Raw genomic sequence first — 15,374 nt, 5'->3', positions numbered from 1 at the left:
TGTCAGTGTGTGTCATTGGGTGCGTGTGTGTGTCAGTGTGTGTGTGTGTGTGTCTCAGTGTGTGTATGTGTCAGTGGGTGTGTGTGTGTGTTAGTGTGTGTGTCTGGGAGTTTGTGTGTGTCAATGTGCGTGTGTGTTATTGTGTGCGTGTATGTGTGTCAGTGTGAGTTTGTGTGTGTGTGTGTGTTATTGTGTGCGTGTCTGTGTGTCAGTGTGTGTGGGTGTCAGTGTGTGTGTGTGTGTGTCAGTGTGTGTGTGTGTGTGTGTGTGTGTGTGTGTGTGTGTCTGTGTGTGTCTGGACTGCCATCACCGTGATGATAGATGGACTGCCATCACCGTGATGCTAGATGGACAGCCATCACCGTGATGCTAGATGGACTGCCATCACCGTGATAATAGATGGACTGCCATCACCGTGATGCTAGATGGACAGCTATCACCGTGATGCTAGATGGACAGCCATCACCGTGATAATAGATGGACTGCCATCACCGTGATAATAGATGGACTGCCATCACCGTGATGATAGATGGACTGCCATCACCGTGATAATAGATGGACTGCCATCACCGTGACGATAGATGGACTGCCATCACCGTGATGATAGATGGACTGCCATCACCGTGATGATAGATGGACTACCATCACTGTGATGATAGATGGACAGCCATCACCGTGATGCTAGATGGACTACCATCACCGTGATGATAGATGGACAGCCATCACCGTGATGCTAGATGGACTACCATCACCGTGATGATAGATGGACAGCCATCACGTGATGATAGATGGACTGCCATCACCGTGATGATAGATGGACAGCCATCACCGTGATGATAGATGGCCGCCATCACGTGATGATAGATGGACTACCATCACCGTGATGATAGATGGACTGCCATCACCGTGATGACAGATGGACTACCATCACCGTGATGATAGATGGACTACCATCACCGTGATGATAAATGGACTACCATCACCGTGATGATAAATGGACTGCCACCACCGTGATGATAGATGGACTACCATCACCGTGATGATAGATGGACTACCATCACCGTGATGATAAATGGACTGCCATCACCGTGATGATAGATGGACTACCATCACCGTGATGATAGATGGACAGCCATCACCGTGATGATAGATGGACTGCCACCACCGTGATGATAGATGGACACCCATCACCGTGATGCTAGATAGACAGCCATCACCATGATGCTAGATGGACTGCCATCACCGTGATGCTAGATGGACTACCATCACCGTGATGCTAGATGGACTGCCATCACCGTGATGATAGATGGACTGCCATCACCGTGATGCTAGATGGACTGCCATCACCGTGATGATAGATGGACTACCATCACCGTGATGATAGATGGACAGCCATCACCGTGATGCTAGATGGACAGCCATCACCGTGATGATAGATGGACTGACATCACCGTGATGATAGATGGACAGCCATCACCGTGATGATAGATGGACAGCCATCACCGTGATGCTAGATGGACTACCATCACCGTGATGATAGATGGACAGCCATCACCGTGATGATAGATGGACAGCCATCACCGTGATGATAGATGGACAGCCATCACCGTGATGATAGATGGACAGCCATCACCGTGATGATAGATGGACTGCCATCACCGTGATGATAGATGGACTGCCATCACCGTGATGATAGATGGACTGCCATCACCGTGTACGAGTACGGTTATGTGATTTAATATGTGCAGGGTCCTCCCCTCTGTCTGATAGACTGTAGCTGTTTGTGATGTAATATGTACAGGGTCCTCCCCTCTGTCTGATAGACTGTAGCTGTTTGTGATGTAATATGTACAGGGTCCTCCCCTCTGTCTGATAGACTGTAGCTGTTTGTGATGTAATGTGTGCAGGGTCCTCCTCTCTGTCTGATAGACTGTAGCTGTTTGTGATGTAATATGTGCAGGGTCCTCCTCTCTGTCTTATAGACTGTAGCTGTTTGTGATGTAATATGTGCAGGGTCCTCCTCTCTGTCTGATAGGCTGTAGCTGTTTGTGATGTAATATGTACAGGGTCCCATCCAGCTGACGACTACTGAAAGTCTTGCTGTTGATAAGAAGCTCTATAATCTGTTCTTAAAGGAGTCTCTCTGTAAGACAAGGATTGACAGGTACTGTAGTGTACCAGCCTTTATTTGATCAGGGAGTCGTACTGACACCAAGGTTTTTTTTTTTTACAGAAGATGTCCATGTGTGACGATGGCAATCCTGGGATATTCTTCCGGCCACTAATGGAACTCATAAATAATTCAGGGACTTTAGTTTCTACTGTAAACGTGTGATGTCACGGGGACCTCAGGTCGTTCTACGTCAACCAACGTTAGATCTGATGTCATTTCAGGAGTGTTCGGGGGTTGATACCCTTTTTAATAATGCAAGTACAACTCAGGACTCGTAGAAGATGTAGGATGCTGTTAGGCCGACAACGCTTTCCCAACAGCCAGCCGCTGCTAAGAACACGAGGGTTACCATGTCACAACCAGCACTGACAAAAGCAACAGATATGGCAGTGAAGCCGATCAATGTGTTTGAGCTACATATACCCAGTCCTCACCCTGCCTTGACATGTCTTAGATATAAGATATAAGTACAATGAAAGGTGTGAGTGAGATTAATGTCTTCTTTTTCAGTGTCATATCCAACACGGGAGAGTGAGAGTGAGAGAGATCGAAAACAAACGTACTTTTTTATAAACTCCCATATCTATTGGGTGAAATACCACAGTGTGACATCACAGCAGCAAGATATGTGACCTGTCGCAACAAGAAAAGGTCAACCAGTGAAAAACAAACACCATTGTAAATACAACCCATATATATGTTTATTTACTTTCCCTTTTGTACTTTAACCTGTTGAGGATGGGGGCGCTGTTGTCACTATTTATGCTAATCGTGTAATTTTTGAAACGGCTTCCCACAAAATTCTTGATCGTACAATATGCATATTATTGTTATTATTGGATAGAAAACAGTCTATAGTTTCTATAGGAGTTGAAATTTTGTCTCTAAGTGGAACAGAACCCATTCTACAGCAATTTCCCTGACATGGAGTCAGATTTCAGAAATGTTGGCCCCTGATCTGGAGTCAGTTAAAAGGGCACTGTTATTGCTATGAGTATACGGACACTGCTTACGTCTTCCCCTGGATGCCTTTACGTGATGACGATTTGAATGGGGTCGATTGCGCGTTCACAGGCACTATAAATTATAAAAACTATAAAAAACTATAAAAAACCCTGTAGCTAGCAAGTCTTTTCTTGCTGCATAATGCGCCTGGAGGACATCGACCCGCACTTGTTCCAAGCATTAGTGGAGGGAGTAATATTACTCTGGTCATGTTTCTACTCGTTATGGGAGTTAAAAACATCATAAGGTAGTTAATTTAAAGCGTTTTATAGCAATTTATATCCGTTTAGTGCGATTTTGGGACATTTATTTCTGAAACGCTGTGAATTGCTGGGCACGCTTCCAGTTCATCCCGAACGCAGTTGGCATTTCCACATGGCAAGAGGACAGCTTTCCACCAAAAGACGATTAGACCCAAGAAAGGATCCTTTGCCCAAGATACTGATGGAAGAACAGCTCAAAGTAGGAAATTTTTATTATGATAAATCGTGTTTCTGTCGAAAAATGTTAGTGGCTTAGGACGCCATGTTTTTTGACGTAGCTTCGCTTGGCGCAAACTGTATTGAAAAGTAAGGATAATTTAAAAAATGTAATTCCGCGATTGTATTAAGAATTAAATTGTCTATCAATCCCTGTCCACCCTATATTTTTTAGTCACGTTTATGAGTATTTATGTATAAGAGTAGATCACTGTCTAATATGGCGCACGGACATTTTCTCACCAGCTGGGCTACATTTCACATTGTCTAACCATGATTTTGGTGGCTAAATATAAACATTTTCGATCAAACTCTATATGGATTGTGTAATATGATGTTACAGGAGTGTCATCTGAAGAATTCTGAGAAGGTTAGTGAAAAAATTAATATATTTTGGAGATGTTGACGTTATCGCTCACTTTGGCTAGAATCAATGCTGGGCTGCTATGTGCTATGTGCTATGCTAATATAACGATTTATTGTGTTTTCGCTGTAAGACACTTAGAAAATGTGAAATATTGTCTGTATTCACAGGATCTGTGTCTTTCGATTAGTGTATGCTGTGTATTTTTACGAAATGTTTGATGATTAGTAAGTAGGTAAACACGTTGCTCTATGTAGTTATTCTAGTCCATTTGTGACGGTGGGTGCAATTGTAACCTATGCCATCTACCTGAAATATGCACTTTTTTCTAACAAAACCTATCCCATACCATAAATATGTTATCAGACTGTCATCTGATGATTTTTTTTCTTGGTTAGGGGCTATAAATATCTTAGTTTAGCCGAATTGGTGATAGCTACTGGTGTTGGTGGACAAATAAAAGATGGTGGATTATGCTAATGTGTTTTTAGGTAATAGATGTACATCTTTACATATTGTGTCTTCCCTGTAAAACATTTTAAAAATCGGACATGTTGGCTGGATTCACAAGATCTGTGTCTTTCATTAGCTGTATTGGACTTTAATGTGTGAAAGTTAAATATTTAAAAAAAATATTTTTTTTGAATTTCGCGGCACTGGTTTTTCAGTGGGGGTGGGGGGGGAGTGCCGCTAGCGGCACCCTCATCCTAGACAGGTTAACTAATTTTCACATCGTTACAACACTATATATATACATAATATGACATTTGAAATGTCTTAATTCTTTTAGAACTTTTGTGAGTGTAATGTTTAATATACATTTTTTATTGTTTATTTCACTATTGTTTCTTATCTATTTCACTTGCTTTGGCAATGTAAACATATGTTTCCCATGCCAATAAAGCCCTTGAATTGAATTGATAGAAGAGGACACCAACCTATATGAGAGGATTTCTCTGGCTCTCTACACCAGCACATTCTATTCAAGTAGCCCCATTCCTCAGTTTGAATCCAATGCATTGTGGCAGACATGCTCACATGCAGTCAGCAGCAAGCCCAGATGTAAGTTGAACAGTTTCTAGCACATTCAGCCATATTTCATGCAAATGCAATATCTATTTTGATCTTGGCCTCTTTATAAATGCTACAAAACGAATCGGTTGGATATTTGATTTTGTGGAGAAGAGAGATTTAAAGCTCTACTCCTCCGTGTTGGACGCTAAAGTGAAGAAGAGAGACTTAAAGCCCTACTCCTTCCTGTTGGAGGCTAAAGTGAAGAAGAAAGTCTTAAAGCCCTACTCCTCCGTGTTGGAGGCTAAAATGAAGAAGAGAGTCTTAAAGCCCTACTCCTTCCTGTTGGAGGCTAAAATGAAGAAGAGAGTCTTAAAGCCCTACTCCTTCCTGTTGGAGGCTAAAATGAAGAAGAGAGTCTTAAAGCCCTACTCCTTCCTGTTGGAGGCTAAAATGAAGAAGAGAGTCTTAAAGCTCTACTCCTTCCTGTTGGAGGCTAAAATGAAGAAGAGAGTCTTAAAGCCCTACTCCTTCCTGTTGGAGGATAAAATGAAGAAGAGAGTCTTAAAGCCCTACTCCTTCCTGTTGGAGGTTAAAATGAAGGAGAAGAGGGAGAAGAGAGACATATTTAAAGTGATGATGGTGCTGGTTGGAGCTTAGAGAGAGAGTGAGAGGGCGAAAGAAAGCTGGGGATCTGGGGATGGGAGGATGGGGGGGGGGGTTGTAGAGTTGGAGGCAAGATTATGTCTGGCTTCTCTGTGAGGTAATATGCTCTTTTGTTATGTTTAATGGGAACCAGCAGCGGTGGATATGGAAAGGTCACGGAGAAAGCCAAGTCTCACACTCACACACACACACACACACACACACACACACACACACACACACACACACACACACACACACACACACACACTCTCAATTCAATGTAATATGGTCATACATTTGGCAGGAGGTTAGGAAGTGCAGCTCAGTTTCCACCTCATTTTGTGGGCAGTGTGCACATAGCCTGTCTTCTCTTGAGAGCCATGTCTGCCTATGGCGGCCTTTCTCAATAGCAAGGCTATACTCACTGAGTCTGTACATGGTCAAAGCCTTCCTTAAGTGTGGGTCAGTCAAAGTGGTCAGGTTATTCTTCCACTGTGTACTCTCTGTTTAGGACCAAATAGCATTCTAGTCTATCACCTGTATATCCACCTTCCCTGGACCAGAGCTAGCGGTAATCATTATTACTTCCCAAATCACTGGTGGCTCTTCATCAGCGATGCTTTGCACCACCAGGTCATCTGATGAATAGCCATTTGCAACCAGCACTTCAATTTTGGTTACGATACAAATATGATACGACACACAATCGGATACTTTGGTTATAGGCCTACCTGGATTCATCAGCACATCACAAAGCTACATACAGTAACTAATCCACAGCATTTCATAGATATAGCTCCAGGCAAACACAACGTATACACAAACAAAGTAATTTCAATGCACTTTTGACTCAAGGAAGAGTCTTCAACTACAAGGGGCCTTTTTGAGCCCACCTAGATGTGTTTTTGAGGGACTAGAGCACACTTGTAGTTGCTTAGTTTGAAACTGCATCCCCTGAATCCCCACCCTGCATCCCCACCCTGCATCCCCACCCTGCATCAACCTGTTGCCCCACCATGCATCCCGGCCCTGGTTCCCCACCATGCATCCCCACCATGCATCCCCACCATGGTTCCCCACCCTGCATCCCCACCATGTATCCCCACCCTGCATCCCCACCATGCATCCCCACCATGCATCCCCACCATGCATCCCCTGCATCCCCACCATGCATCCCCACCCTGCATCCCCACCATGCATCCCCTGGTTCCCCACCATGCATCCCCACCCTGCATCCCCACCCTGCATCCCCACCCTGCATCCCCACCCTGCATCCCCTGCATCCCCACCATGCATCCCCACCCTGCATCCCCTGCATCCCCACCCTGCATCCCCTGGTTCCCCACCCTGCATCCCCACCCTGCATCCCCACCCTGCATCCCCACCCTGCATCCCCACCCTGCATTCCCTGCATCCCCACCATGCATCCCCACCCTGCATCCCCTGCATCCCCATCCTGCATCCCCTGGTTCCCCACCCTGCATCCCCTGGTTCCCCACCCTGCATCCCCACCCTGCATCCCCTGGTTCCCCACCCTGCATCCCCTGATTCCCTACCCTGCATCCCCACCCTGCATCCCCTGCATCCCCACCCTGCATCCCCTGGTTCCCCACCCTGCATCCCCTGGTTCCCCACCCTGCATCCCCACCCTGCATCCCCACCCTGCATCCCCACCCTGCATCCCCTGCATCCCCACCATGCATCCCCACCCTGCATCCCCTGCATCCCCACCCTGCATCCCCTGGTTCCCCACCCTGCACCCCCTGGTTCCCCACCCTGCATCCCCACCCTGCATCCCCTGGTTCCCCACTCTGCATCCCCTGGTTCCCCACTCTGCATCCCCTGGTTCCCCACCCTGCATCCCCTGGTTCCCCACCCTGCATCCCCTGGTTCCCCACCCTGCATCCCCTGGTTCCCCACCCTGCATTTCATGGATCCCCACCCTGCATGTCCTGGTTCCCCACCCTGCATCCCCTGGTTCCCCACCCTGCATTTCCTGGTTCCCCACCCTGCATTTCCTGGTTCCCCACTCTGCATCCCCTGGTTCCCCACTCTGCATCCCCTGGTTCCCCACCCTGCATCCCCTGGTTCCCCACCCTGCATCCCCTGGTTCCCCACTCTGCATCCCCTGGTTCCCCACCCTGCATCCCCTGGTTCCCCACTCTGCATCCCCTGGTTCCCCACCCTGCATCCCCTGGTTCCCCACCCTGCATCCCCTGGTTCCCCACCCTGCATCCCCTGGTTCCCCACCCTGCATTTCCTGGATCCCCACCCTGCTTCCCCTGGATCCCCACTATGCGAGCCCCTGGTTCCCCACCCTGCATCCCCTGGTTCCCCACCCTGCATCCCCTGGTTCCCCACCCTGCATCCCCTGGTTTCCCACCCTGCATCCCCTGGTTCCCCACCCTGCATTTCCTGGATCCCCACTATGTATACCCTGCATCCCCACCATTCATCCCCTGCTGTTTACGCAATCTTAAAACGGCCCATTTTAAATTGCAATCTCGGTCAGGTTGGCATTATTTAAAAGCCTGTTCTATTTCCAACTTGACAAGCTACATTTTGAAATATGATCTTACAGTATTAGGCTTTCACAAGGCAATTCAGAGAAACAGGTCACCATTTTGGTACGCTTAGAAAGGAGTCATGAGGGCATTCAGGTGATTGTTCCAAGGCAGATTTTCTTCACAGGAGACAAACACAGGCTCATTGTGTTCAGAACAACCCAGGATATGACCCCATGTCACCCTGTAACTGTACATCAAACATAGTGATTATGAACTTTGACCCTGTATATGACATGACTTTTATGATATGGAAATGGGAAGTGCACATGTGGACTTACGGTTGTTTGGCTTGCTTGTATGACATCGAAGCAGTATTTATTATATTCCTCCTCTTAATTTACAGCAGGGGTATTGAACCAAAGGTCCGCGGAGGTACCGCAGGGGGTCAGAGTAAATAAATCAATAGAATGTACGTCGATCCCCCCAACCCCCCCAATGTTTTTATGAATATCGCTAGCAACAACAGAATAAACACATTTTTAATGACATACCTACAGTAGAAAAGAGGATAATGTCTTTTTTCTAATGACGTCAACTTAATTTCTCAACTCCTAATATTGAGCTAATTACACGCATTGAAGCTAATTACACGCATTGAAGCTAATTACACTCATTGAAGCTAATTACACTAATTGGAACTAATTACACTAATTGAAGCTAATTACACTAATTGAAGCTAATTACAATAATTGAAGCTCAATTACAATAATTGAAGCTAATTACACTAATTGAAGCTAATTACACAAATTGAAGCTAATTACACTAATTGGAGTGTCTGACATTTGGAAAAGACCCCCACGAGTACCAGTCGTAGCATTGCTACTGGTAAGCTTTCTTGACATACTTTTTTCACCAACACCATGGTGAACCTTTGCTTAACCGGCTGTAACAGCTACTATTGCCGAAAATGTGTTTAGTGAAAATGTGTTTGGTGTTTCCTTTCTAGCTGTTAGGCTACAGTATGTTAGCGTTTACACTTCCTATTCAAATTATAATGTGGGGAGGTCAAACTGATGAAAAACTATCTACCAAATACATTAATTTGAAAATGTTGATTACTTCTTGTGAAAATATATATTTTTGCTAACATATGACGGGGGTCCCTGTGTCGCCAGTTTGCCTGGGTGGGGATCCCTGAGTCGCCAGTTTGCCTGGGAGGGGATCTCTGAGTCGCCAGTTTGCCTGGGAGGGGATCCCTATGTCGCCAGTTTGCCTGGGAGGGGATCCCTATGTCGCCAGTTTGCCTGGGAGGGGATCCCTATGTCGCCAGTTTGCCTGGGAGGGGATCCCTATGTCGCCAGTTTGCCTGGGAGGGGATCCCTATGTCGTCAGTTTGCCTGGGAGGGGATCCCTATGTCGCCAGTTTGCCTGGGAGGGGATCCCTATGTCGCCAGTTTGCCTGGGAGGGGATCCCTGAGTCGCCAGTTTGCCTGGGAGGGGATCCCTGAGTCGCCAGGTTGCCTGGGAGGGGATCCCTGAGTCGCCAGTTTGCCTGGGAGGGGATCCCTATGTCGCCAGTTTGCCTGGGAGGGGATCCCTATGTCGCCAGTTTGCCTGGGAGGGGATCCCTATGTCGCCAGTTTGCCTGGGAGGGGATCCCTATGTCGCCAGTTTGCCTGGGAGGGGATCCCTGAGTCGCCAGTTTGCCTGGGAGGGGATCCCTATGTCGCCAGGTTACCTGGAAGGGGATCCCTGAGTCGCCAGTTTGCCTGGGAGGGGATCCCTGAGTCGCCAGTTTGCCTGGGAGGGGATCCCTATGTCGCCAGTTTGCCTGGGAGGGGATCCCTGAGTCGCCAGTTTGCCTGGGAGGGGATCCCTGAGTCGCCAGGTTACCTGGGAGGGGATCCCTATGTCGCCAGTTTGCCTGGGAGGGGATCCCTATGTCGCCAGTTTGCCTGGGAGGGGATCCCTATGTCGCCAGTTTGCCTGGGAGGGGATCCCTATGTCGCCAGTTTGCATGGGCGGGGATCCCTGAGTCGCCAGTTTGCCTGGGAGGGGATCCCTATATCGCCAGTTTGCCTGGGAGGGGATCCCTATGTCGCCAGTTTGCATGGGCGGGGATCCCTGGACAAGAAAAGGTTGAAGACCCCTGATTTACAGCACTTCACTCACTCAGACAACAAAACATTTCAGAACGGCTGTCAGTCAAAACCCATATAGCACTGTGAAGTGCAGAGCTCTGACATCATGTATAGCATGTTACTGTACAGCCACTGCTTTCCATTTTCAACATGGATACGGATACGAGTGTAAAGGCTTAAATAGTCTACATTATCTCAATAATTGCATGTTAATTTTAATGTATTATTTCATATTTCTCTTATCCTCATGAAATAGTAATTATGGTTAAAAATGCACCTGGAATCATCGGATTTGCATATAAACAGGGTAATACAACAAAAACAGACCAGAGTTGATTTAATTGAATTCTTGGATGGACTTCCTGATTAGATTTGAGACCCAATCAGAGGAGAGGATTATGTCAAATGAGCTGGTCTGTTTCTGATTGTATTTTATCGGAGCCTCAAGTTCCTTTGTAGCCTGCAATAAATCCACTTGGCCAGGTTTGTGGTTAATTCCATTTCAATTCCACTCGATTCAGAAAGTAAACAAAATTCCAATTTCAATTCAACATGATCCTCATTGAAAAGTATTGAAGCATTGAGTATTAGAATTGGAATTTCAGTGTACTTCCTGAATTGCCTGGAATTGAAATGGAATTGAACCGTACCCTGCATCTGACCTTTGCGTTTTCATGTCAACAGAAACACTTAAACAATACTGTGTTGTAGAATCAGTTATTTATGTGTCCCGTGTGGCTCAGCTTGCAACGCCAGGGTTGTGGGTTCGATTCCCACGGGGGACCAGTATGAAAGAGTAGGATACATGTATGCACTCACTACTGTAAGTTGTTCTGGATAAGAGCATCTGATAAATTACTCAAATGTAAAAAAAAAAATAATAATTCCAGGAGAAGGTAAAGGTCTACACTTTTTGAATTCGGCGCATGTGACAAATAAAGTTTGATTTGATTTGATGAAATCAGGAGTAACACTGCTCCAATTAGATCATAATTAATCTGATACTTAACTAAATGAATTGTCTGACAACCTGGTCTGACAACATGGTCAGACAACATGGTCAGACAATGTTAATAGGAAAAAATGATGAAAGGCACCCCTCCCTCCCTCCCTCCCTCCCTCCCTAACTCCCTCCCTAACTCCCTCCCTCCCTCCCTCCCTCTCAGCCTATCCAGGGGTCACTCTGGGTTCAGTATGAGTGCCAGTCAGATTTAAACTCTCAGAAGGTATCTTAACCCTTAAGAGGCGGTTAGAGATATCAGGGCGATATCCTCATGCTTCGCCCACCTGGGCTGACTTGACACACACACATGAGGGGGGAGGTGGGTGAACAAAGGGTCCTTGATGTGCCCTTTTTACAGGCAGAGTAGGCACTCTCACCAGCCGGTGTCCCTCTCTCCTGAAATGTACAACACCTCTGAAATGGAATATGGAAGCAGCAGTAATGTACAACACCTCTGAATTGGCATATGGAACCAGCAGTGGCGACCCATCATAATTTTTGGGCTTGCCTGTTTTGCATGTTATTTGGCATTAATACGTGTCAAATATCAGTTTACAAACAATGTAAAAAACATATATATGTATAATTGAGTTAGTATTCAAGTCGCATTCAAACATGGTCTCTTTTTGGTTTTCTTGAGTAAGGCAGCTCCAAAATGCAGGTGTTTCAGCCGGTGTTTCTTTCTGTAGTAGTGGGACAAGCCAGCAGAAAATACGGAGCGTTGTGCCGTGATTGGCTCAGTGTTCTGTCACTCATGGGGACACTACGTCACCGCCAAGTCTAAGGGCAGAGCTATAAAATTCAAGCCCTTTGGGTGCTGCCATAGAGTTACATTAGAAGTGCCCATCCAAGAAGGCTCAAGTTCATTGGCCACATATAAAATGACATCAAATCACATTTTATCTACAGTAGCTTTGATTGGACTGATCATGTCAACATCACACTTTCATCTTAGCTAGCAGTCATCCTCATGAATCAAGTCGACAATCTACTGGCAAATCTTTTTTAATCCTTGTCACATGAAGATAAATAATGAAAAGAAATTATAGATAAAATGGTACTCATCGGCCATTGGACATAAATATTACACAACAAGTTTGAAATCGCAAATTCAACAATGAGTGGTTTGGAAGGAATCAGTGTGGTTAACTGCAAGCATTGCAAAGCAATCATTAGCCTGCTATTCAGTGGAGTGGCTGTGTGGTCCCAAATCTGGGATTAAGGGTCTCTTTTCCAAGTTTAAAATGATAAACATTCAACATTGGCCATGCTGTCAATGAAGCAGGATTTGTGCCACGCTCAAAACAACTGTTAACTCGGAACTGCGCAATCTTGACTTGAGTGAGTTCAAGATAACTGGGAAGTCGTGAATAAATGAGCTCCGACTGGGGAAAATACGTTTTGAACGGTCATCCAACTCGGAATTGTAAATCAGGCCTCTTTCTAGCGCTACGACCTGAAGATCAATGACGTCATCATGATTCAACCTTGTTTTTCTCGAGTTCCCAGTTGTTTTGAATGCACCATAAATCCAGAGAATGACAGACTTTGACGCCAAAATTTGCCCACGAAGGACCTCCGCGCCACCTTCCTGTTCAAGTGGGCACAGCACAACAAGGTAAGTCCAAAAATGTATTTTCTGCTGCTGCATAATTATGTAATATGCCAAGGAGATGTGTATACTGTAGCTAAGAAAGTAATACTATGTGTATGTTGTGTAGTTAGATGTTAGTATCCCATGTGCCTCACCCTAAGAATTTGGTCTATTTACCCCTCTTAATTTCACCTACTGTTCTGACTTGGAGGTGCACATGGAGCATATAACCTTTTTTAGAGAAATGTAATCATCGAATATTGATCGAAGAGCTTTCATTGCCCCCTTTATTTATCCTACGGTTCTGACTTGGTATACAGGGTGAACACAGTAAGGATGGCCCATGTTCTGAATTCTGTCGCTGTACATTTCAAAAGTGCTGAACAAATAGTTAAATTGACTACGTCCGTCCTAGCTCGCTCATTAATATCTTAATCGAAATTACGGAATGCCTCTTATCCACTTGTTGTCCCCTTATGCCATAGTTTGTACATCTCAATTGTCAGTAGAAACAACATTTGTTTAAGGAAATCAGCCATATCAGCTATGTTTTTTAAAAAAGGCATTAAATGAGGCTGAATGAACTGTTACCCTGCCAGACAATGTTCCGCTGATAGCAAGGTGTAGCAGTGATGTAAGGATTCACTCCATGGTGCTGATAATAAAGCGCGGCTGTTGGGACAGCTTTATGTAGGCCCTAACAATTTGTGGGCACCGTTTGTCACCGTTATAATGGAATTAATGTATTGCTTAGTGTTGTGTTGTGGCTTTGCTGGCACATCCCACATATTTTTTTTGCCCCAGCAAGATTTACAAGCTAAACTTGCCCCTGAGCAGCAGTAATGTACAACACCTCTGAAATGGCATATGGAAGAAGACATCTGAACAGCTAACCAACTGGCTACCTAGACTATTTGCGTTGACCCCCCCCCCCCACACACACTCTCTGTTGATTATCTATGCATAGTCACTTTACCTCTACCTACATGTACATATTACCTCAATTACCTCGACTAACCTGTGCCCCCACACATTGACTCTGTACCCCCTGTATATAGTCTCCACATTGACTCTGTACCCCCTGTATATAGTTTCCACATTGACTCTGTAGCCCCTGTATATAGTTTCCACATTGACTCTGTACCCCCTGTATATAGTCTCCACATTGACTCTGTACCCCCTGTATATAGTCTCCACATTGACTCTGTACCCCCTGTATATAGTCTCCACATTGACTCTGTACCCCCTGTATATAGTCTCCACATTGACTCTGTACCCCCTGTATATAGTCTCCACATTGACTCTGTACTCCCTGTATATAGTCTCCACATTGACTCTGTACCCCCTGTATATAGTCTCCACATTGACTCTGTACTCCCTGTATATAGTCTCCTCATTGACTCTGTACCCCCTGTATATAGTCTCCACATTGACTCTGTACCCCCTGTATATAGTCTCCACATTGACTCTGTACCCCCTGTATATAGCATCGTTACTGTTATTTTCTTGTTGCTCTTTAATTATTAATGATTTTTCTAGTTTGATTTGATTTGATGGAAGCAGGAGTAACACCGCGTGGGAGTGACAGAGAAGGTGATGCCTCACACCACCTCTCCATCCTCTTTTTTCTCTCTCCCTTTTGTTTTAAATTTTTTTTCTCTCTCCCTCCCTCCATTTTCCCTCTGCCAGCGGCTGGTTTGTGGTTTATCTCTACATCACGACTTGGGCTCCTGATTGCCAGCAGCACAGTTTGGCTGGCCCCTCTGAGGGTCCTCTCCTAGCCCACACTTATCCAATCTCTAAATGGTGTGGGAGCAGATGAGCGAGAGGAAAAGCCTGAAAGCCTGAGCAGAGAGGAATATGTGTCGATCAGTATCAAAGTGAGTACCAGTCAGCACCGGCTCTGGTTAAGAACACCAAGCTGACAGACAGACTGGTTTCTCCTCTCCCTCTCACAGGGATGATTCAGCAGCTACTTGTATGTGTTTGTATGCAATTAAGCTCAAGACTGCCATAGAAAAAACATATGACAAAGTAAAGGTCATACAAAGGTCATAGATTGTCATGCTGCACGTCACTTCCTGTTGAACGTGGGACGAGCAAGAGGTCGGTTTTGTTTGTTTGAAAAGTTTGTTGTTTGAAATTGTATTGGAAAGTTCTTGGTAGCTAGCTTCTTAGTTTGGATCAGTTGCGCAGTTGGCATCAGTTGCTGGGACTGCTTGTCTCTTTCCAGTGATCCTCCCGACCAAGGCCTGGTCTGAGGAGCTATTTGGCGTCGCAGCTAGCTGCATATCAAGCTAGCAGGGTTTTCGTGAACGCAGCCCGCAACGCGGTTAGCCATTCAGCTCGATGAGTTGAAACAGGAGAATGACAGTGTGGGAGCTGTACTGTTAGATTTCAGTGCAGCCTTTGATATTGTTGAACATAACCTGTTGTTGAAAAACTTATG

At 45.6% G+C, this 15,374-nt stretch overlaps 1 protein-coding gene across 1 annotated transcript in view; it reads right to left on the bottom strand.

Annotated features, from left to right (window-relative positions):
• The window catches only part of LOC129823011 (potassium voltage-gated channel subfamily H member 2-like), a 146,271-nt gene that overhangs the window by 32,357 nt on the left and 98,540 nt on the right, over positions 1 to 15,374 (bottom strand). The gene's annotated exons all lie outside the window — the stretch shown is intronic.

This window comes from Salvelinus fontinalis, chromosome 25, assembly GCF_029448725.1.
Source record: "Salvelinus fontinalis isolate EN_2023a chromosome 25, ASM2944872v1, whole genome shotgun sequence".
In the NCBI taxonomy this organism is placed as follows: domain Eukaryota; kingdom Metazoa; phylum Chordata; class Actinopteri; order Salmoniformes; family Salmonidae; genus Salvelinus; species Salvelinus fontinalis.
The sequence above is the reverse complement of the archived record's forward strand: the minus strand, read 5'-3'. Positions and strand labels throughout refer to the sequence as shown.